The 25,366-nt window shown below is 38.7% G+C and overlaps 1 long non-coding RNA gene across 1 annotated transcript; it reads left to right on the forward strand.

Moving 5' to 3' along the window:
• Nucleotides 1-1,374: 1,374 nt before the first annotated feature.
• On the forward strand, nucleotides 1,375-12,198 carry LOC138145459 (uncharacterized). The gene is made up of 3 exons (XR_011164234.1): nucleotides 1,375-1,642; nucleotides 3,099-3,241; nucleotides 11,187-12,198. It is a non-coding gene; the product is annotated as an uncharacterized lncRNA (long non-coding RNA).
• The last annotated feature ends 13,168 nt before the right edge of the window (nucleotides 12,199-25,366 follow it).

A 25,366-nucleotide genomic window follows, 5' to 3' on the forward strand; every position in this document is an offset into this window, starting at 1 on the left:
AACAAAGACAATTACTTTTAAATCTGGGGATTTCTTTTTTTAAAAATTTTTTTAAATTTTATTTATTTATTTTTTTTGTTTTGTAGTTTATAGGATTCAATTCCACAATTCTTTGAGTTTCACATTTTGTTCCCCTTCCTCCCCTCCCTACCATGTTGGCATATAGTCAAGTATATAGGATCTGTAAAACCTTTCACATTATACATTAGTCAGGTTATAAAGACGGATTGGCTCAGATGGAATGAAAAATGGTAAAGAGGAAATAAAACCAAACAAGAAAAGGAAAAAGATCAGGTATTTTGCTTCCATCTGGATATAAACTCAGTTCTTTCTAGTTCTTTCTCTAGCTGCACACATTTCTCTCCATCATGAGTCTTTTGGGATTGACTTATATCACTGCATTGCTGAGAGGAGTCCAGTCTATCAAAGTTGGTCATCACACATACGTTGTGTCTGTAATTGTGTACAAATTTCTCCTGGTTCTACTCTTCTCACTCAGCATCAGTTCATATAAGCCTCTCCAGGTAAATACGAAGTCCATCTGCTCCTCATTTTTTATAGCACAATAGTATTCCATAACATGCATATACCACAACTTGTTCAGCCATTCCCCAATTGATGGGCACCCCCTTAATTTCCAATTCTTTGCCACTACAAAAAGAGCTGCTATAAACATTTTTGTACATATGGGTCTTCCTCTGACTTCTGTGATCTCTTTGGGATATAACCCTAGGAATGGTAATACTGGGTCAAAGGATATGAAATTATTTATAGCCCTTTGGGCATAATTCCAGATTGCTCTCCAGAAAGGTTGGATCATTTCACAACTCCACCAGCAATGCATTGGTGTTCCAATTTGCCCACATCCTCTCCAGCATTTGTCATTTTCCTGTTTTGTCATCTTAGCCAATCTGACTGGTGAGATGTGGTACCTCAGAGTTGTTTTGATTTGCATTTCTCTAATCAATAGTAAATCCGGGGATTCTAATGTAGTAAAGTAAGCCCTGATTGGGATTCCAGTCTAGACCGCACTGGGTGGGTGATCAAGTCATTTACTCTGTTTGAGTCTCAGTTCTTCATCTGTAAAGTGGGGGTGTTATTCTAGCTACCTCTAACTTCCCTTCCAGCTCTTTAATCTGATGCTTCTGTGTTTCATGACCCTTTCACCTGCTCTCATTTCATCAAACCTCTTCTTTACTACCTACTCATCTCCTCCTCTACCACACCATCCAGCAATGGGAATTTGATCCCAAACTGGATGGTTTTTCTCCTGGAATTAGAAAAGCCTTTGGAAGTTTCTGACCACTTTAGGGATTAAAAAAGAAAACAGTTAATGCCTCAAAGAGATCTGAACCTTATTGTCTTTCAGGTCTGGATCCTGTAGCTATCCTTTCAGAATCTGAATCACAACCAAGTTTTTGAAATGGCCAAAGGAGAAGAGTTTGTGTCAACATACTACTTAAGCATCCTGAACTTTCTCTCCTAAGGACAGTGATTCTCTGGATCTGCTACAGCTAGGACGTAGGGATGGGGCCCATTGCACCCAGACTACTGACAGTCCTCTGATGGGGATGGTGCCAACAGAAGAAAAGTCTGAGGCTGACCTGGCTGTGGTCTGGACCATAGAGATGAAGGACAGAAGGTGAGAAGTTGACATTATGATTAAAAATCATGATGTGGGTGTTCAGTGAGTACTAGGACTAAGAGGAATGGAGTTCGACAGTTATTTAGACTTAGGCTATCCCTCTGTGTCACCTTGCAGGTTTTCCCAAGTAGCACACGAATTCCTATAAAGTGGCTTAGGTGCTGGCTTAATCATTATCAGAGCTATGGGGGGGGGGAGGGAGTAATTAGGGTAGATAATTTAGAGGTGTTTGCTTTCCTGGCCTTTCTTCATCCTAATGCCGAAGTCAGAGTTGGGAGAGTTGGTTTAGTTTTGAAAGAATTCAATCAGACATTCTCTTTAGCCAAAGGGAGCTTTATTAATGCAAAAGCTGAGATTCAGCAAGGAGCTAAACAAAGGCAATGATATAGAAAAAGGACCAGATTTATATAGCCAGAAAGCTACATAGCCTATAAGGTTTCTAATGGGAGTTTTTAATTAGGGTTGGAGATTTAGGGACAGGTTGAAGAAGATGAATGACACAAGATAAGGAAGCCAGGAAATTTTATGACCCAGGATAGGGTGGGGGGGAGACAAGGAATTTTATGATCCAGGACAAGGGGAAAGTTTACTTTAGGATGCTCTCAGGCTCAGGAGGGCTTCCCAAGGTACTAAAGCAACCCTTGATATTATTTTTAACTCTTAGGGCACTTTTGTATACACATCACTAAGGTACCTTTTCTCCTACTCCACAAATTTACGAACTTCACTGTGGTAAAAGGAGAATTGAGTCTTACTTCTCTCACAGGTGACCAACAACCACAATTAACCTAATACTTCTGCCTTGCACCAGGTGAAAGAACCTGATGATAATGACAGGTTAGTGACATCAAATACTACCGATTAAGTTACCCTATCTCTCCATATCATATTGAAAAGTAACACAGACACACAGCCTTTGTCCTCTGGGAGCTTGCAATGCAAAACAACACATTATCCCACAAAGGGCTACGAGACAAAAATTAAACAGCAAACAAGTTAGGGCTCAAAAAAATTTCTTTGGATCTAGGAGTCAGTCCCCAAATATATTACTTTATTTTCAAAAGAGACAAAACTAAAATGAAAAATAGACCCTGACCTAAAAGAATTTCACATTTTACTGAATGGAAACAATAGTCAAGTAGGTAAATAATTTGAAGATAAGCACTAACTTCCATGATGGAGTTCTTGACTTTTTTGTGTGTGTTCTGGACTCTTTGGCAGTCTCTGAGAAAAAAAAAATGTTTTGAAATGCATAAAATAAAATCATAGAATGATGTAGAAAGACAATTATATTGAAATACAGTTATCAAATTATTTTTCAAAAACAAGTTCATGGACTGCAGGTTAAGAACTGCTTTAGGATTCTGAGAGGTACATATGAGTAGGGGGTCCATTAGAATGCCATGTTAACAAGAACTTTTTCCAAAAATAAAAGTTTTGTTTTTCTATTTAGAGATGACCCTGACTCTACAGTAGGAGTTCTTTTATTGTTTGAGTCTTGAGTAAAACACTTGGCCCAACTCAAGTTTGGAAGAGAGCTTAATTGTGGCAGAAAGCAAGTGGAACCAAGCAGATCAGAAGACTGGCTGCTTGCAGGTATGTGAGGACAGAGGGCTTATATAGTCATTAGACAGGGAAGTAGGTGGGTGAGTCTATGACTTTAGGGGGTAGTCAAGGGAGGTCTCTAGGCATTCCTAGAGAGGCATTTCCCAGGGGATACCAGGCAAAGGCCTGACTTGTGCTCTAGGGAGTTCATCATATTTATACGATGTTAATGAGGGTCCTGTCTTGATTGGTTTGGGGCTAAAAGCTGTTTCTGGTCCTTGACACAAGCTGAGGGTGGGGATTGATAGTCATGGTTAGGATTCTAACTGTTCTAAGAACTGTTTTCATGCAAGCTGTTCTAAGTGGCTTAGTGGTTAGCTATCATTATTATCATCATTATTATCACTGAATAGAGTAGAAAGGGAGGAAACAGCATTGTAACTCATTTTCTCAGAAATTGGATTTAAATTTAATCTTGAAAAGAAATATGAGATTTTAATTAGTATGTGGAGTGACATGAATGGTGAAACTGTTTCTGTCAGTGAAGAGGGGTCATCTACTGTTATACTGAGGGTTTTAGGTGACTAGCTATCAACTTTCTTGTAGCCAAAATATTATAAATAGTTACTATCAATTTACTTTTGATTTCATTTGTTAATTGTATATAAGTAACTACTTTTGGGAAAGGAGGTTTTTGTATCCAGTAAATAATGTTTGATGATCCAGGGCTGAGGGTCCAGCTCATTAATTACCTAGTGAGAAAGCAGTTGCAATTTTATTAATTAGAAAAGAAATATCCAAATGTGTCCCTGGATCATTATAGAACTCAGGTTAATAAAATTAAATTTGAGAACAAGTCAAGTGTCAGACTGAGGGATGCCCTACAAGTTTGTTCATCCAAAAACACTATTTGACTATCTAAATATTTTGCATATAATTATTCACATACATGGTGCTCTCCCATAGAATGCTAGCATCTTGAGGGTAAGAACTATATAGTTTTTATCTTTGTAGCCTTAACAGTTAATAGTGCTTGACATGCAATAGACCCATAATAATGCTTATTCATTAAATGATTACATCATAGGTATGAATGGGTAGATAGGAGATGAAATGTTGAGTTCATTCAAATGGTTTGTGGTCGAGGTTAGCTGAAGCATAGGCTGTATGAAGGGAATAGTGTGAAATGTCTGGTAAAGTAGGCTGGAGCCAAGTTGCAGGGTCTTCAGTGCTAAGCTGAAGAGCATGTATTTTAGGTACAAACTTCCTTTTGCGCCTTCTGTCCTGGTCTGGTGGACAGAATTTTATGAATATTTCCAGGGCAGATGTACCATGGTTTTGTATGAGAGTAAAAGGACAACATTTTCTTTTTTGTTTCTACTTACTATCCTGATGAGGCCCAGAACTGTGACCCTGAAGCAATCAATCCTTTAAATCAATGGCTCCTTAGGGTGTCTTAGATCTTTTTTCCAGGGTTGAGTCAACCCAGAGCTTATCATCCCAGGAAAATACAGTTTGGAATCTTTTTCTTTAAGTACTTGCCCTTGTCGATCTATGTTGAATTTCACTTGTCATACTCTAGAATTTTTTAACAAAAAGTAGAACTCAAGCTATATTCATTCTTTTCTTCTTTTTGTTATCTGTTAATTTTAGCCAGGTAAATAACAGTTGTTTCAATGCTAGCCAGAAACTCTGAGGGTCTTCCCCTCCCAGACTGATTCTCTTGTGAAAGCAAATTAGGTCATCTTTGGCCTCAATTTTTACCTAGCCTTTAATTACTGAAGGTGTGTTACTTCAGACAAATTGAGACCTTGGAGAGACCTTAGCTTAAAAAGACCAATGTCTCCTACTGCACCTAGGGTCACCAGTTATCCTGACCTAGTCTTGCTACTAGTCTCCTATGATTCTGTAGCACTCTGTCTGTTGGTCTGTCAGATAAAGGCACCCTGTCTGTTGTTTTTAGACAGAAGTCCTGAAGGAAGACTGTACTGCTGTTACAGAAGTCCTGAAAGAGGACTTTACTGTTGATTTGTGTTTGATTTCTCAGACAGAAGCCTTGTCTGTTGGTTTGTGTTACTTTGTCAGACAGAAAGTGAATTGAGATGAGAATGCCTGGCAATGTTTATAAATATTGTTGTAGCTCTGTTAAGCTTTGTCTTCCTAGAAACAGAAGCTTCAAAGAACTTGGAGTGGAGCAGTAAGGTGAAGTAAGAAACAGTTTGTTGGTTTTGGTGTCTCTCTCATTTCCAGCTTACCTCCCCTTGACAGGCGAATATTGTTGTTCACAGTGCTTTAAGAAGCAGACAGTCTCTCACTATAATCCTTCCAGGAAGAGGAAGGAGCATAGAACCTGACCATTAGCTCTGCCTGCACACCCTCCAGACCCCTTAGGTATTACCGTATGATCCACCGTAGGATGATTGCGCCCTCCCCTCCTACCAGCAGGGAAACCCACCAAGGTGTGTCGTGCACACAATTTGAATGTGAGTTCCTTGAGATCATTGGAACCATCCTACTTTTGTATTTGTATTCCTAGGGTTTATTACCATAGTAAGTATTTAATAAATCCTTCATCATTCACTAATTCAAGCAATATTTTATTTTAGTCAGAAACAGAAGACTCCAAATACATCTATATCGATAAGGCATCTATACAAACATACAGTAGATTCACATTATATAAATCTGGTGGTATATAATATTTTGTGTTTTACTAGTGTTATTTTCTTAAAACAATCCAAGTATTTCTATATCCAGTAAATCTTTAACAGCTTAGAGCTAAACCTCATTATAGTAAGCTCCTTTGTTTACTGAGTAAAGACCAGAGTATGCCCGGGTAATGCTGATTCATTGCTTTGTGCTGGAACATTTGAACCACAGCAATTATATTAGTAACAGTGCGTTTGCTGCCCAGAGGATCATTTATCTTTGTTTCCAGTAGGTGGTGATAGCTGTGTGCAATACCTTTCCCCATATTGTCCTTGTACTGAAATAGGAAGATATCCTGTTTGCTTTTCTATCTTTCTCTGACATGTCTGTTGCCATTATGTGTTTGGTTCTTTAAAAAAAAAAGAGAATTTCTAAGAGTCATCCTGTAGATCACTCTCCTTAGAGTAAAGGCCATATCTGCTCATTATTTACAGAATTTGAGGCTGGCTTTGCCTATTAGATAGCTCAGACTTAAAGAAAAAAGTCAGTGTTTTTACTTGCATTACCTGGAGTGGTTCTTATAATTAGGACAGCTAGAACAACTATCCATTTTATCTAGTTAAAATGACCTACATATACCGACGGCTATTGTTACTCTGATCTATATAGTTCTACTATGCTATGTTATGCTATACCATACCATGCCATGCCACACCATGCCATGCTGCACACCATACCATGCCATACTTGCCCTCCCTGGGCCTCAGTTTCTTCATAGTAAAATGAAAGGGTTGAATTTGATGATCTCTAAGCTCTAGCTCTAAAACCTCAGTTCTTTAAACTTCCCTTTCCATACCTATAAAACAGCATTTCCTTCACAACATTTGTGTCAAAACTTAAAATGGGACATTGTTTTCATTGTACTGTTTGGTCTCCCCTTTAGTACTATAAATATTATTAATAATATGAATCATGCAACATGCATGCTTACACAATAGTGTACAACCAGGTTTAAATGGGTTTTCCTTATAGCATTGTTTCAAGTTAGCATAGGTGTCTGAGGCCTAAAAGAAACCAGGAAGCAGGCCTAATGAGAAAATTAATATCTTGAACTTGTTAACTTTGATTTTTATTGCTTTCATGGAGATCCTGAATATGTAGGATTGTATTCTTATCTTAGTCTCTAGTGAGAGAGGAATAATAGCAGGGGCAGGAATAGATTTGTAGAAAGAAGATAAAATAGTATGAATGTGAACTGGACATGTTTGGGGCGCTGATTAAAATTTTTGTAGTCATAATGGTTTTAAAAATGATATTTGTGGCTCATTTATAGCTTTAACATACACTCTGGTGTGTTAATTGAAGGATCTTGTGAATTGGAGGCCCATTAGGAGATGCCCTGAGAATGGATTGCTTATTTCTAAAACAGTAATAGGAGACAGCCAAGAATTCTGCCACAAACATTCTCACACAGATTTTAAACCCGCTTACTCAGCATGCCCATGCTGAGAACTGGTTTGTTAAGTGTTTTTGACACTCTTCCAGAAATGCACATATCATCCAGGATTGCAATCATTTTCCCAAAGGATGCTACAGGAAATATATATTCTTTTTATTGGAGTACTCTTCCTTGCCAGTTGCCCTAAACATGACAATTAAAAGACAAAACAGAACCCTCAAAAAGCCCATTTAGCCCAATGCATTGATGAAAGCAGTAGCAACAACAAACTCATAATTTCATTAACAAATAGGGTAATTATGAAGTTTGAAATTTAAGCTCATAAGTTTGCATTCCTGACACCCTCTTGCAAAGAGTGACAGCTTAACTTTATCAGCTGTTCACATGGCTGTGTTCATCAGCAGAAAAAAATAAATGAGTTTGTGCTTAATACAATTTCTCCTTGGAGTGAGCTTGTGTTGAAGTTTTTCAAATTAGATCTGAGGCAAAAATCTGAATGCTCTATAGCTCTGCTTCCTGCTTAGCATTCCAGGCACCTCTCCTGGCATATTGCACAGGACTTGAGGGCTTATCTATTGCTGCTATTTATGTAAGGAATATCTCTTTAATCAGAGACTTCTCCTTGCCAGCCTTAATAATAAATATTGTAACAGAGATTTTTGGAAACAGCATTGTTGCCTAGAGCACCAAGAACATAGTTCAGTAAAGATTTTAACACCCCTAGAAAGTTCAAGATTTTTAAGACTGTGTCCAGAAATTGAAGAGAGGCAGTATAGCATTTAAATGTAACTCTTTTCTAGTGGAAAGATACTATGCTTTTATTTTGGAGGCAAATATTTCAAAACAGTTTTTCTATTTGAAAATACATATGTAAATTTGATTGCAACCCTTTCACATTTTAGTAGATGATTTCATCAGTTGCTATGATCAAAACTGTCCATTGTTTGGTGGCCAACCTTCTGGTAAAGATCCATTCAGAGCTAAGTTAGCCTTGGTCCTTGGATCAACGACACACAATTTTTTTTATTGAAAATCGTCCCAGCTTGGTAGAACCTCTTAGAATTTGCAACCTATTGGCACAGTTATCAAGAACTCTGTGCCAATGATAACAGCAGCAAATAGTTATTAAAGCTTATTATGTGCCAGGCAGGGCTCTGAGCCTTGCCGGATACAATTAAGGCAAAACCAGGGGTCCTGACTTCAAGAAGCTAACATTCTAATGGGGGAGACAGTGATTAAACACCTAGGTAAATACAAGATCTATCAAATGTAAATGGGAGGTGATATCAGAGGGAAGGCAATAGCAGTGGCAGTTCTGGCCATAAATAGACACCAAAATAAAATTCACTGAAAGAAGGATAAATATCAAAGCAAAATGATACCTTATGATCTTATAGGTTGGAATGAAGGTACCAGGTGAGGGAACATGGTTTTGAAGTCCATAAATGCAAGAATAGGCAGAGGTGTGCTTGTCAGTGTTTAACAAGAATCTCTCTGAAAAATAAAATGTAAGCATGACTCATTTTAAAGTTTAATCTGCATTATTAACATTTCTCCATCATTTTCTTAAATCTAGAAAGTCAACAAGACAGTAAATCAAGTCCTAATATGTAGCATTTACTGGTTTCCAAGGTGAATATGTGCACACTGAGAATTTTAAAATTGGCTTTTGTGAGCTGTTTCAGTTGACTCTAGTACACCCCAGGGAGCATGCCTGCAAAGGGAATAAAGGCTGGCCACAAAGGCTGCTCCACAAAATGGAAACCCTAGGAGAAACTTCAATGAGAGAAGGGGGTGGGCCTTGCAGAAAGATATTTCAGAGTAAGGTCACAGGAGTGGTTGAATGTTCTAGGGTGAGAAGGTCCCAGAGGCTGAGGGATGTTCCCAGATGAGACAGCAACAGAAACATGGATCTGAAGTCCAGAAAGTCAAGAACGGGGTCAGGAGAAAGAGATAATGCATACAGGCAATGGGGAGCAGGAAGGGGTATATTGGTTTGGGAAGTCACAGATAGTGAATGGGGAAAAAGTGGTTTTGGTTGATCATACTTGTCCAGTAGCAGTTTGGTTTGGGTTCCAGAAAGGGAGGGAAACTCCATATGTGGTGGTAGGGAAGATGGTAGGATTCAATGGTCTGTTGGGAGACTATTCCAATGAATAGTAGATGGCAAGAAGATGGCCTGGGTAGAATTTCACTTTCTAATTTAATTAATTTTAATGATAAATTCTGTGTTTTTTTTTTTTTAAGGTTTGGAGTCACAAAAGACTTCTTGAAAACATCCCTTGATTTCAGTCAGTTTGCCTTATAAAACTCACAAGAAAGTGATTTTTTTTTTTTTTTTTGCTTTTTGGAGGGCGGAAGGTAGGGCTATTGGGGTTAAGTGCCTTGCCCAAGGTCACAGGGCTAGTTTTGTGTTAAGTGTCTGAGGTTAGATTTGAACTCAGGTCCTCCTGACTCCAGGGCCAGTGCTCTACTCACTGCGCCACCTAGCCGCCCCTAAGAAAGTGATTTTTAAAAGATTAAAAATAACATGTTTCTCTTTAAAAAATAAAGTAATGAAGGAAAAATAACTAGAAAAAGATCAGCGGGCAACTATGATAAAGATTAGCCACTAACACAGAAATTGAGGCTTAAAGTTTACCAGTAAGCAGTTTGACTGCTTTTTACCAAGCCAGACGTTGTTGTTTTTCAGTCATTTTGAACTCCTTGTGACCCCATTTGGGGTTTTCTTGGCAAAGATCCAGGAGCGCTTTGCCATTTCCTTCTCCAGCTCATTTGACAGATGAGGAAACTGAAGCAAACAAGGTGAAGTGACTTGCCTAGGGTCACACAGCTAGTAAGTATCTGAGGCTAGACTTGAACTCAGGGACAGTAGTCTTCCTGACTCCAGGCTCAGCACTCTAGCCATTGTGACCCCTTGTTGCCTCCATTTGAATTCTACTTGTTGACAATTTTAGAATCCTGTGGTTAAGAAAGACTTAATTAGGGTCATTTTGTCTGTCATAGGGCTCCAACTGTTATAGGTAGATAGAGAGTTCACTTCAGAGTCAGAAAGATCTGGATTCAAATTTTGCTTCAGACACTTAGTGGCTGTGTGACCCTGAGAAAGTCATATCACTTCTAAATGCCTCAGAAAACTCTTTAATATTAGAAACTATAGAACAATTGCCATTCTGCATTGGTTGAGGGAGTTTCATTACCAAGAGTCCCTCACACCAATGAAATTCTAGGCCAAGACCCAAAAAGATTTCACTTAGAATGCAGGTCTTGCACCAGAAGATCCTCTTCTATGTTCTGAACTCTAAGCCAGAAGTAACTGTGAGACTTCTCTCCCTCCAACAATTACCTTGTGTTTATTTATTTGAATAAATATTGTGCCCCACTCCCTAGCAGAATGTAGGCTTTTAAGGGGCAAGGACTTTGTCATTTTGGTCTTTGCACCTCATTTCTTAGCACAGTGTCCAGTGAAAGTTTGAGTGTGGTAGTAGGCTTGGAGAAGTTTTTGTAGCTTAAAACTGCCCTCAGACTTTTGTGTGCTAGGCTCTTAATAAATGTTTGTTCATGGATGAAAGAATTCCTGTTGCTGAGATTTTTGGCATTTTCTCATCTCCTTTTGCCTGTGCATTACAAAGCATCTGGCCAGAGCTCAACAGCCTCCAAGAAGAAAGGTTCTTACTGACCTGAAGCTCTTTTCTTGGAATTGCTTGGCTGGCTTCTAGTCACTTTCTGTGATCCCCATTAGTTAGCTCTTTTCTTCCTTTTGTGTCCTAAAGGGTAGGGCCTCCCACCCTTTTTTTCTCAAATCCCTCATCCCCCAGATTTGACAATGGGCTCTCATTGGCTGCTCTCATTACCTTGGCTCTCAAATTTGCTCTCTCCTTTTGCTAGGACTGGCTCCAGGCAACAACAGACAAGAAAGTCATCTGGACTGAGGTTCAAGTTTGCCATGAACTTCTCCTACTTCCCCTTTTCAGAAGTTCTTCCTTCTTGGGGTGATCCTTCTGTGATGTGCCCCACTCCTGCTAATTTCTGCTAAGGAATTAAAAAGTAAATAATGATTCCACTGCTTTTCCTCTTTTAATTGTTTCCTATTTGTACTGTATGTAGCTTCCTTTGAATGCATCTATTTGCATGTCCTCTCCCCGTTAGATTGTGAGCTCCCTGTGGGCAGGGACTGACGTTTGCTTCTTGTTGTATCCCTAGCATTTAGCACACTGCCTGACGATAGTAGGTGTTTAATAAATGTTTATTGATTTATAGGGGTCCCTTCCAGAAACCCAACAACCTTCAAAATAGAAAGGAATTGGAGCTTAACTCAAAGGCAGAAATCAACTCCCAACCTTCAAGAAGTTTGGCCAATAATTGTCCTTAAATTAGGGAAGCTTAATTCAGCTTTTCCCTTAAAGCAAATGTCCCTGAGGCATTTTTATTATTTTTCCATGTTATAATAGTCATTGAGGTCAGCCACATGTTGGGAACTTTGCAAAAACCTTATTGTCTCAATAGATATAATTTTAAAAAATTAGAATGCTGTGTTTTAATTACTGATTATTACTGCTAACTTTTCCTAACAATAAAGCGATCAACTCCCTGTGAGCATATAAAAGAAAAGGCTAGGTTGGGTTCATTTTATGTATGCCAGCTGTTTGTTCACTCTGACATTCACTCTTCCTTTTACGATTTGGGTTTGTATTGAAAGGGGCAGATTGGCAGGCACTTTGTAAAGTGCATGAACTTGGCCTACTTTGGCTTTGAGGGGAATTGATTCCTTGTCTAGGGGTTTGGTTTTGTTCCACTGACTGCCTAGTATACTCTTACCATTATATTGCCATTACACTTAAGATGACTTAATTTAATTATTGTAATAGGATGTTACACTAGTAAAGATAGTGCCTCATCATTTTGCCTCATTCAAGTTTCTGATTAATCAAGTTTCATCAACATGTTGACCTGCTAGAGACTCTGTGAACATGAGATCATGCCCACAAATGGGACCTGTATATTCTGTACCATACATGGACCAGGCAGGCCATTTCCATGGTAGACCTGATATCTTGGGGAACAGAAATGATCAACCAGCACACATTTATTCATTAAGCACCCACTTTGTGCCAAGCACCATAGCAGGCACTGCAAATGCAAAGACGGTGTTCCTGCCCTTTTGGAGTTTGGGCTGGGTGGAGTGGAGAGAACAGATACAAATAAAGGATAGAGATAGGGATTAGACTTATTTCACTGGAGTAGGGAACTCCTAAGTGAGAAAACACCCTCTATGGGTACAAGTTGACGTCTCTTTGTCTTATACTTTTAGAGAGCTATCTGGAGCACTTAGAAGTTGAGTGACTTGTACAGGGTCACACAGCTGGTATGTGGCAGATGGGACCTGAACCCAGATCTTCTTGGATTGGAGGCCAGTTCTTTATCCATTGCTGATAGGAGGGGCTATGCTGCTGTCACCTTGCCCTGAGTGCTTATCAAGTCAGTTGCATCCATTGAGGCAGTATGTATCTATGGCAGGCAGGCAGGGAGGGATCTGGTGGAGTTTCAAGAGCCCCCACAAAACTGCTGAGCCCACGGCCACTCAGGCAACAGTATCAACACCAGAAAACCTTTGAACAGACAAAGCCAGAGTCTTCAGGACCACATTTGTAGACTTCAGGTTATGTAGTGATAGTTTAGCTATAAAGCCATAATTAAATTGACAACAAAACTGAGTGGCTTGGCCCTGACTTGCCAGGACGATTCAGGCTATACCATGGTATAAAGTGTGCATGGGATCTTCACCCATGGTAAATCAGAATCTGGCAGTAGGTTCTTATCTGGCAAACCCTTATTGCTTCCATGGCCCCCTCTCCTTTATTTTAGGGAATCTCACCATTGAGTGAAATGTACCCTCTTAGTGATTTTCCATAACTTGACCTAATTAGGAGCTTCATCATTAGTGTCTCGTTTTCTTACTGCGTGCTTAGAGACTTCACAGTGAAAACATAAGTATCCTTCCTAGTTCAGAGACTTCATTATCTAGGCCAACTTCTTCCTCAATGGACCAATTGATTTAGAACTGGAAAAGACCTTAGAGGCCATATAGCCCAACCCCATCACTCTACAAATGAGGAACCTGAGGCCTACAGGAGTAAAGTGATTTACCCAATGTCAACCAGCTTTGGTCTTCTGTTTCCAAATACAGTGTACTATCCTAGTACCATGTCGTCTCACTAGCTGGTGTAGAAGAAAAGGCACTGGACTGGGAGTTAGGAGCAGAGCTATAATCAGTACAGGAGACAGGTTTGTTTGCCTGGGAGCAGAGATTTATCCAAAGTATGGAAATTTACCTCAATAGAAAGAAAATTCACCAACCTTTGATACCACTGACCATCCTAATGAAGGTTAGGGTGGAGCCTTCTGACCAAGTGTGAGCCAGAGTGGATTCTCAGTTGGACTCCTGCTAAAATAATCAAGTGAAATATTTGTAAAGCTCTTTTGCACAGCACCTGCTCATAGTACGTACTTAATAAATGCTTGTTTCCCCTCTCCTTCCTAATTTGACTTCTGAGGTTGAGTAAGGAGAGATGGGGAGGAAAGAGAAAGGGGTGGAGCTATAGTTGATGGACTAGAGCTTTGGCCCTGCCCAGGGGTAGAATGAACTGGTTCCCCCAGTGCCTATAGAAGCAGTCTTTCAGGGGCTGCTGCTGACACATTCTGCCTTGTAATAGAGGTGGCCCAGTTTGGGGAAGAGTGGTAGGCTGCTCAGCAGTACCCCCTTCAATCTAAATCAGCTCATGGAGAGTGGGAAGGGTCCTTTGGGGGATAAGACCTGAGAAGGGAAACAGTGATGACCTTTCTCTAGGATCAGGGAATGTAGATGTGGGTCTAAGGTGGGAGGAACCAATTTGAAAATGTGTTAAACTGCCCTGTGTGCTGAGAAGTACTTTCAGTGGGCATGGGCCTGGCAGCCTTGGGCAAAGGAAGTGATTTCCCAGGCCTAGGAGTTCTTAGCTGCTTCAGCAGGCCTGGGGAAGCAGTGGGAGGAAGCTAGTATCTCAGACATGGGGACTTTCCTTTATAGTTATATTCTCTCCAGCTCCTCAGGCTTTCCTGTTATAGTCAAAAGGCCTTTCCTCTTTGCTCAGTGGCTTGTCATATAAGTTAAGAGAGCAAGGGGATAATGGTAGGGGCAGAGATTATAAATTTCAGGAGCGAAGCTGAGCAAGAAAGAGCACCTGCCTGGGAGTCAGGAGACCTGGGTTCTGATTTGTGCTCCTAAAGCAATTCTGGGTCTCTGTTTTCTCCTCTGTAAAATAGGTGCATCAAGGGAAATGGTCTTTAAGGATTCTTTTAGATAAACAGTGTAAGATACTTTAATAAATTTTTATTTCTTTCTTTAAATATTTCCCAATTACATGTAAAAAATTTTAAAAATTTTGAGTTCTAAATTTTCTTCTCCTTCCTGCCCCCTCCCATCCCTTAAGAAGGCAATCCATATATTGATTATATATGTGAAGTCATGTAAAACATTTCCATATTAGCCACATTGCAAAAGAAAAACACGTATGCAAACAAGAAAAGTAAAGTTTAAAAAGTATGCTTCAATCTGCACTCACAGTTCATCAGCTCTCTCTCCGGAGGTGGAGAGCATTTTTCATCATGTGTCCTTTGGAATTATCTTGGATCATTGTGTATCAGAGTAGCTCTCTCTTTCACGGTGGAGCATCCTTACAATGTTGCTGTTACTGTGTACAGTTTTCTCCTGGGTCGGCTCCCTTCATTTGCTTCAGTTCATTTAAGTCTTCCCAGGTTTTTCTGAAACTATCCTGTTCATCATTTCTTAAAAAGAAAGAAAATCACCACAAAATGAAATGAATGTAGAGTAGCAAAAATGAAGGGGTAAAGCAGTTGTCCTTCTAAGATAACTTGAGAAAAGACAGAAAAAACAGAAAAGACAGGAACTCTAGGGACTGAGGTTTGGCCTGAGTGAAGTATAGACACCTACAGGCTGACTCCACTGAATCATTTCTTATAGCACAATAGTATTTCATCACAATCATATGCCACAACTTGTTCAGCCATTCTCCAATTGACGGGCTTCCCCTCAATGTCTAATTCTTTGCCACCAGAAAAAGAGTTCCTATAAATATTTTTGAACAAATGGGTCCTATTCCCTTTTCTTTGATCTCTTTGGGATACAGATCCAGTATTTGTATTGTTGGGTCAAAGGATATGCACAGTTTTATAGCCCTTTGGGAATAGTTTCAAATTGTTCTCCAGAAAGTCTGGACTAGTTCACAACTCCACTAACAGTTTATTAGTGTCCCAATTTTCCCACATCTCTTCTAGCATTTGTTATTTTCCATCATGTTTGCTAATCTGATAGGTATGAGGTGGTATCTCAGAGTTCATATAGGATACTTTAAAAATTATTATTATTTTTTTGGAGAGGGTTTGGGGGTATGGTTGATTTTAAGCTTTGTCTGCTTCCCAAAAGCATCTATCTCTGGGGACTTCTTCCCCACCCCCTACTCTTTTTTTAAGCAATTGGGGTTAAGTAACTTGCTCAAGGTTATACGACCAGTTATTTTTTGTGTGGGTGCCAAGCATCTGAGGCCGGAAACAATCCTGGGTCTCCCGATGCTGGGGCTGGTGCTCTTACTCACTGTGCCACCTGGCCGCCCCTCTACCCCCTACTCTTAACATAGTAATCAGTTTTCTTAACTGATCTTAGTATCTATTATCAAGAATAGCTAGTTAAAGTAGAAAGTTATCTCATGGTCTGCTTCCAAAGGGATGGGCAGTTTCCCTAGCAGCAGTGGAGTCCTCGCCCATGGACACTGGTGTTTCTCTACCCCCACAGTCGTGTGTAGTGATACAGCCACCTTCTAAGATCCAAGAGCATGCCTACCATGATGAGGCTTTGGAATAGACTTTAGTGGGGGGATAGGTAAGACATAGTATGTTATATTCCAAAAACATAGACCTTATCTTCCCTAGTGGTGTTTCAATTAACCCAGCATGCCTGTATAAAAAAGCCTCATCTACTTGGGAAATCTTGCATCTAACATGATTTCCTCCATTGATGAAGAACAAGCTGTGGATATTTAATATATGTTCACAAGTCAGTTCAATTGGATAAAGCATGGTGTTTGTGAGGCCAAAACTGCAGATTTTGTTGCTGAGTAGGTCAGTCAGTTTTGACATTTGGTTATAGCCCCTGATCCATATCCAAGCAAGCTGCCTTGCAAGTGCCTTTTCTTGGGCACAAAGTGAATCAGAAGAGAGAGAAGATGGCTAGCAAGAATCCATTTCCACTCCTAGGAAAACAATTAAAAGCTCATGTCCTACACAAAGGAGATCAATGGTATCATCATTATGTAACATAACTCTACTCTAGAGGTTGTTTTCCTCAGTAAAGCAAAGTGTTTTAGGTTTTATCATCTGGGAAGGAAAATATTTACCTCTAAAATATTTCTTAAACAGGAGAAATTGTCAGATTGTAAATCATTAATCATTGAGTTAACAAGTGGAAGACTTTTCTGGGAGATACAAAAAGGTATATACAAAAAAGGTATATGTTCTTGTACACATTTTACTTATAATGAGAGCTCTTCTAGAATAGGGGTGTTTTTTTTGGTGGTATTGTATATTTCAATCATGGAGGAGAAGCTACTCTCTTTAAATATCTCAAGTACAGACACAGACAAGATAGACAACATATTCTACATGATGTAGAAGTCATGAGAAAAATTGAATAGAGACAGATTTAAAAAATCAAGACATTTTTTCCCCTCACAGTGTTGCTTCTTGCACACTGGCTATACATTTACTAAAGAAGTACTATGTTTAGAAATACACGTGTAGAAAGATATGACTCATTTCAATGACTCACATATACCTCAAACCACATCCCTCAACAATGGCTGCAGACAGAAACTTGATAAAGAAACCAACCTAAGGTGGACATCATATGATTCCACATCAAATAACAGTCTGTCCAGTGAAAAGTGGACTGGCTTTAGAGTCAGAAGATTTGATTTAACTCTTGGCTCTGCTACTGTGTGACCTTGGGTATATTATTTCACATCTTTAGACCTCAGTTTTTTAATCTGTAAAATTAGAGGTTTGGTCCAGATGACCTCTAATGTTCCCTTTAGACTCTAAAGTCTATCATCTTATGTTTGTTAGCATCACTGTTAAGTGAATAAGCGCTTATTAAACACTTCCTATGTGCCGGACATTGTCAGAGATGTGGGGTGGGGCTGCACCATTGCTCTGACTTATTATAACAGTTCATAGATTCAGAACTGGAAGGTACCTTAGTGTCTATCTAGTCCAGCCTCCTTATTTTATAGATAAGGATACTCAGGTCCAGAGATAAATATTTTGCTAAGGTTACAGATGTGAGATTTAAACTAGTTTTTTTTTTATAGTTCTTGTCTTTATCCAAATATCAGCAATATTATTCTAAAAATATATGTATGTCCATCAGAATAGTCATTATTTAATAGTTTTGCCTATTTTTCTTTTATAAGAAGTCATTGTTATTGGAGGGTAGTAGTGATTTAATTTTTTTTTTTAAATTCTCATTGTTTTTGGATTGCCATAGGTACATTTTTAGCATTTAATTTTCTTTCCTGTTTGCTATCAATGCTAATAAGAAAATGAAACTGTAATACTTGAGCATATATGGGTAATAGAGCATGCTAGCTGGCAGGGAAAAACCGTCTTGGGATTAATTAAAAGTTTGCTATGGGTAATACACAGGGAGGATAATTGCTCTGAAAATGATTAAGAGCTGACTACTTTCATTCATTCATTCAGCAAACATTTGAGGGTCTACCATGTTGTGATAGTCTTTGCTGGGTGTTAGAGGATATGCAGAAATAAATAAGGCAGAGTCCCCATTGTTTGCTAACATTTGAATCATTTTAGTAGTGTATTATGGTCATTGTACTAGAAAGTAGAGATATATGTTGGCAGCTGCATTCTTTTTTTGTGTGATTTGCTCAGTGCAGGTCTAGGAAACTTTGGGGGTAGAAATACCTTCCATAGATATAGATTGGCAACTCAAAATTTTTGGGTGATAGAGCTTGTGGGTACTGTGTGAGATTAAGTGACTTGTGCCCATGGTCATGTAGCTAGTTTATATTAGAAGCAAAACTTGAACCCAAATCTTCCCCACTTAACGTCTATATTGCCTGTCTCATCTATTGCAGAGATATTTGTCATATTGTCTTATCACCTCTATTAGGCAATTAAGCCCTTTAGAGTAAGTGTCACATCTTTTATGCCTTTGCAGGACTTTCAAACAAAGCCTATTACTATGCCTGGCATATTGGAAGCATTTAGTAAGCAAAATAGTGTCACATATAAGGTGAACATTTTCATAATTTGCGTAAATTAAGTGAGTCTGAATAAACAATATGAATTGTATATTTCAGAAATTGTTTGGTGAATATAATCAAGGAAGAGAACTAGTCTGTAGAATTCCTAATAAAAACAAGCAAACAAAACCCACAACCCCTTTTGTTTAGATGGAGGATTTTGTAGCCTGAGCCAGCCAGAGAGTCACTTCATCCTTCCATTTCATTTTGCTTTCATAAAGAGCTTGAAATTAAATGAGATGAAGCACAACAAAAGAAACTATCTGTTGAATGCTAGTCTGGTGTTGGGAGTGAATTGATGCACTTGTCCTGGTCCATTATTCATGGTTTTAAGAAACATGATTTTCATTTAGATAATGAAATTAATCATATAGATTAGCATATTTAGTAAGGGCCATATGCCTTGTTTTACCCTCTTTGCATAGAATTTGAAATAGGTTGGATTTCAAACCACCAAGATTCTCAATTTTCTATCTAATACTTTGTAGCTTTACTCCCAAGAATACACTATGTAGTTTTCTGGGCTTGGGTTGTGAGCTTTTTTTCTATGGGAAGATTCAAGTAAAGTTTAAATTATAGTTATTTGAAAGAGACTGAGGAGGAAGGCAGATAAAATTAATTAGTTTACTTGCAAAGTGGTATATGTTAGTCTTACTCTGTATACACTAGGGATATAACATATCTTAAGGTAAGGTGCATACCAAATATTCTATTTAAACATACAGATTTTCTTCACTCTCCCAGGCATTCTCTGTCTAGACAGAGAAGAAAATCCAATCCCTTCTAAATTATAATGATATATATGAATATATATGTGGATATATATATATATATATATATATGTATGTGTGTATTGGCTGTCTTCTGGGGAACCCAGAGAAGTTCACAAACAGTCGACACTTATTAACACTTGATTATTTAGTTGCTTATTATCCATTTGATGCACTATCCAGTTGATATTCTTTTATTTTTGTTCTGTTCTGATTCTGCCCCTAGGTCTTTTTATCTTTCACTACTTTTAATACTTGCCCCAAGGGGCAGGGAAGGAAAGAAGAGATTGTAAAATTTTTATCAGTAGGCTTTCTGTGGGTAGGGAGAAATGGAATTTAAAAATAGGACAGGGCAATAGGGGTTTTGTCACTAGGATGTTGACATGTGTAGGGTACTGATAGCATCTTGAAGCAGAAGGACTGAAACATAAACAATTGATCTTAGCACCCAGGTGGCAAGAATAACTAGTTAAAACAAGAAATGACCAGCCCTTCCACAGCTGTGATGCTATGTACCAGTCAGGCTCTTTGGTCCAGTTGTTGTTGTTCAGTCATTTCAGCTGTGTCCAACTCTTTGGGACTGCTTTTGGGGTTTTCTTGACAAAGATACTGGAATGGTTTGTCATTTCCTTCTCTAGCTCATTTTACAGATGCAGAAACTGAGGCAAATAGGGTTAAGTGACATGCCCAGCTGTTAGACAGAGCTCTTCAGCTCCCTGCAGGTTCACTGGATCCGGGCTGATTGAAAGAGATAGTGGAGACATCCAAAAGGGTTAATATTACTTTATTCTCAAAGCATCCACCTTTTCTCTTATGTCTCATGGCAGCTGGGGAGATGGGGTGAGGGGCATGTAGCTGCCCCTGTAGCATCCCCAGCATTTCTCATTCCTCATTCTGCATTTATTGGCCAGTGCTTGTTTGATTTAGAGAGAAGCAGACAAAGAAGGCATTATGCCAACAATAACTTCATAAGTTTACATTAACTTTGGTTGTATTATTATGTGTCAGTATAAAGTAGTCACAGTGTTGTGTTTACAGGTTCAGCTCAAATGTTTGTATTACCTGTGGTTAAATAATGGTGCACAATGACAGTGGGGCTGTTTAGGGGCCTGGGAACTTGTATCTTTAAAAAAACTAAAAACACAGATCCATATCACATACACAGCTAGTAAGTGTCTGAGGCTAGATTTGAACTCAGGAACATGAGTAGACCTGGCACTCTTATCCACCGAGTCACCTAGCTTCCCTCTTTGGTCCATTCCTATGGACCAAATGGACCAATGGTCCATTCCTACTCCTATAATTCCAAATGACTTAGTCTTAAAAATGTTTTGTTTTGTACATGTTTTGTGCCACTTGTGCTAGGTTTAAATTTGCTAGTTATGACTTCAAGGAAGAGAAATATATATATATATATATATATATATATATTACCTGGGAGTGGGGACAGCAACTTATTCTCTTCTCAGGGTTTTGTTTTCTTCATCTCTAAAATGAAATTTCCGGCTCTAAATTCTGTGATCCAGTGTGGCTTATCCAAGGTTCCACACTCACAGACACAGAATTTGTGCTCAGGCTTTTTGATGACAAAACCAATGCTAAGCTATTGTCTCATTTATTTCCTTTCTTTCTTAGCCAATCTCCTTGAAAAAAACTATGCATACTTGATACTTCCACTTCTTTCCTTCTCACCCTCTTTTAAATCCTCTGCAATCTGGCTTCTGACCTCATCACTCAAGTGAAACCACTCACTTCAGTTACCAATGGTCTCTTAATAGCCAAACCTCTATCCCCACCCTTCTTGACCATTCTTCAGCATTTTGCACTGTTGCTGAATCTCTCTTCTGAATACTCTGTCTTTTATGGGCTTTTGTAGCATGACTGTCTCTTGGTTTTCCTCCAACCTGTCTTATCACTCCTAACTCCTTTTTAAAGTTTTATCCACATTTAACTTGTTGCCAAATCTTGTTTCTGTTTTCATAGTATCTCTTGACTAGGTCTCTTTTTCTCCACTCACTAACCTCCCTTATTTCATCACCTATTATAAATGCTTGACTTTTGCAGTGCTCTTCTATAATTGTGCTCCCTGCCTGAATCCTTTCCTCTATCCAATTCATCTTCTACACAGCTGCGAAAGTGACTCCTAAAGTGCAGGTCTGGCAATGTTACTTCCGTAGTCAACAGACACCAGTGGTTTCCTATTATCTTAATGTAAACTTCTCTATCTGACATTTAAAGTTCTTCACAAGCTTACCCCAGCCTGCCTTTCCAGATTTATTATACATGATTCCTCCTCACACATTCTGCAGTCCAACCATACTGATCATCTTGCTAATTCTCAAACACACAATACTACATTTTTCACCTCGGTGTCTTTGTGCTAGTGATTCTCCATGCCTGGAATGCTCTCTCTCCTCACCTCTGCCTCTTGGAATCCCTGTTTTCCTTTGCCTATGTATTGGCTTTGCTAGCTTCCTTTAAGAATCGGCTCAAATCTCACCTTCTTCTACAAGAAGATTGTTTTGGTCCACTGACCACTTCCAATGCTCTCCCATCTGAGAGTACCTTCTACCTACTCAATGTTTTATGAAAATTAGGTATATACTTAGTTGTTTGCATGTTGTCTTCCTCATTTAGATGTAAGCTCCTTGATGTTAGAGATTGTGTCTTTGCTTTCCTTTTCATCTTTAGCTCTTAGCACAGTGCTTGACACATAGTAAGCCCTTAATAAATACTTATTGACTGGCTGAAGACTCAACTCAAATGACTTCTTTCTCTATGAAGGCCTCCCCAGTGCTCCTAGCAGCTAGAACCTTCCTCTGAGATTGCTTTTCATCTGTCTTGTATGTGTGTTGGTTATGCTCTCTGTGCATGCTGTCTTCTTGGTCACAATATAAGCTCTTTGAGGGCAGGGACTGTTCTGCTTTTGTGTTTGTTTTCCCTTGGGCTAGCATAGTGCCTGGATTCTTTTTGAATGATTTTTTTCATCTCAAAGATCTCATTTTCAAGATATGGTTTATATTTAGATTAATTGATATCGTTTATATTTATATTGAGATATCTCTCCTTTTATCTCTCATAGAATGGTGTTTATGTTTCTATAGTACACTTCTCATATATTATAACTGTTTGTGTATGTGTAATGTTCCCCTGCTGAATTGTAGGAGAAACTGTAAACTCTAAGAAGGCATCTAAATGTTTATCTCAGCCAATATGAAGCATAGCACACAGTAGGTGCTTGGTAAATATTTGATGAATTGATTGAATTTATACTTTAAGGTTTGCAAGTTGCTTTCTTGACAACAACCCTGTGCAGCAGGATGTATGAGTATTATTATCAACATTTTCCAAATTGGGGAGCTAAATTCAGCAAGGTTAAATGTTTTGCAGTCCTCACAGAGGACAGTGCCTGGCACATAGGAAATGCTGGCTGACTGACTGATTAACATAGTAAATATCAGAGCTGGAACTTATTCCCAAGTTTTCTGACTATAGTGTACTGCTCCTTTAACCAAGCTAGTATTGAACCTGAAACTATTTAAGATGTTTTATGGTGCATTCCTTTCTATGGAGTATTATGCATTATGCCAAATAACAGATATCATTTATATATTTATAATGGGAAAGGGCAGCTACTTGCATATATTTTAAAGGAGAGAGAACACTAGTATAAATTATTCCAAATCTCATTTATAATTGGCTTTGAAATTATATACACACATGTGTTCATGAGTATATATATATATATATATATAATACACACATATACATATATTTGTACCCACACAGATTTATGTTCTTTCCTCCTGATTCATAGTTTTTATTTCCTGAACACACTATGATTAGAAGGGAAGAAGGCAGAGATGAGGAGACAACGCAAAGCCTGTAGGGTGGCAGAGAGAAAGTCAATTAGTTATTCCCAACTCATAAAATGGATGAAACATTACAGAGTATTGACTGTATTAATTTAAATGCTACCTGCTTAAAAAGAGTGGCATCATGAAAATAGCTCAGGATAGTTTCTCAAATTGCTGTTTATATTTTTAATTAGCTTCTGCACACAGGTCAGCAGTCCTCTGTTCCTTTTGATATTCATTATGCTTTGATTTAAAGTGATCCCTTTCTACCTGGTTGGAAGGATATTTTCTTCTTGGGAGGTTTATTAGCAATTACATATGTAAATGTATTCATACTTTCTTTGGTATATTCTCCTGGGAAGAATTACACAAGAAATTATTAATGTACATGAAAACAACAGTTAAAAATCCCAGAGGATAACTGAGGTGTGGAATATTTCTACATATTTTAAGATATCTAACAATATTGCTAATGGGGGTAGGTTGGGATAGGGTTGGCAGAAGGGAATGTTAAAATAACCATATACTCTACTGAAATATTTTTTTAATTCTATCAATGATTTTATTTATTTTACTTGAATTCAGTAAAGTAAAATTTGTTATTTTAATGATTATCAAGTGGTAAATGGAGGTCATGGTACATAGCATTTTCGGCAAGAAGAATGTAATATGAGGCTATATATCAGATGGGGATTATTACATCAGGCAACTTTTACAAGACCTCTTTGTGCAGTGTGTATTTTTCATTCTTTATTCACTCGAGTTTTATTTTCATGCTCACTTAAACCTTGTGGATCCAGCTTAATCAATTGTCCTACTGATCTTTTATCAACAACACCCTCATCAGCACCACTAAGGATAATCAGTCATGATAATGTCATCAGCATCACAATTATCATAATAAAGTGGTTTTGCTAGAAATGTGTTGGCTACTTGATAGAATTAGACACTATTCCTGCTCACTGGGGTCACAGTTTTCATTCTCTCCAAGATCTTTTGACTTAATGTCTAAGAATATTTTCTAAGGGACAGATGAGAACTTGCATGTCATCATTTTCTGCAGTCTTATGTGTGAATATTATAGAACTGCTTGTAGCATGCCCAAGAAATGGATGCATATTTTGATGTATGCAAAATGTGATTTAGAAACTTTGTGGAGGTAAGATCTTCTCCATGTCATCACAAGCCAAGGGGAGAACCGGGGTGACTAAACACACCCTATGTTTAGTCTTCTGTAAGGTTCTAGGGAAGAGCAATATGGTCACAGTTCCATGACAGATTGTTCTTCCTCACTAAAATGAGGCTGTCTTACAGGATATTTGGGACTTTTGGTGACTAGCATGTGGAGTTTGGGGGTAATGGTAGAAATGTAGTCTTGGGATTATTTTTGTCTTAGGATTTTATTATTCTTATGTGGTTGCTCTCCTCAGTTTATCTTTGTCTGTGAAGATAATATGCCACCCCCCCCTTCTTCTGAAACTAATTCCAAATGGATTTTTGAGATCCCATAATAGAAAAAGAAGTATGCAGTGGCCATACTTTTAGTTCTTGATGTCTTCTGGGAAGAAGAGACATTTAAGGAATATAGCTTAGGAAAAATTAATGCAGGATCCATAACTAGGGTTATGCAACCTTTATCTCAGGATACTAAAAATTAAAGGCCTGTTGGCTGAATCCAAACTTCACAGAACAAATTAGAAGTGATCAGCTTGTGGGGAGTAGGTGGGGGGGGAGTGGAGAGGGAGGGAAGGTGGATGGTGGGGGGGGGGGGGGGGGGGGGTGTGTGGGGGGGGGGGGGGGTGACAGGGGGGTGGGAGGCCTGCATCTTAGTCTGTGGGTTTGAAACCAAAACCAAACAAAACCTATGGAGAATGGAGATATACTTGCAGGATTATAATGTAAGACAATCTGAGGTAGAAGCAGCTGAGGTGCTGTGGTCATGTTGCTGCTGCATGGCTACTTCAGAGCTCTTGGCCTGCGGATTGTAGGGAGACCAAGTGACCATTCAGAGGAGTAATTGCTCTTGCTTTAACCTGCTTGGATCTGGATCACTGTCTTGGTTAGAG

This window comes from Petaurus breviceps, unplaced genomic scaffold, assembly GCF_028583685.1.
Source record: "Petaurus breviceps papuanus isolate PSGF00001 unplaced genomic scaffold, PetGlider_PUasm1.0 90740, whole genome shotgun sequence".
NCBI lineage: Eukaryota > Metazoa > Chordata > Mammalia > Diprotodontia > Petauridae > Petaurus > Petaurus breviceps.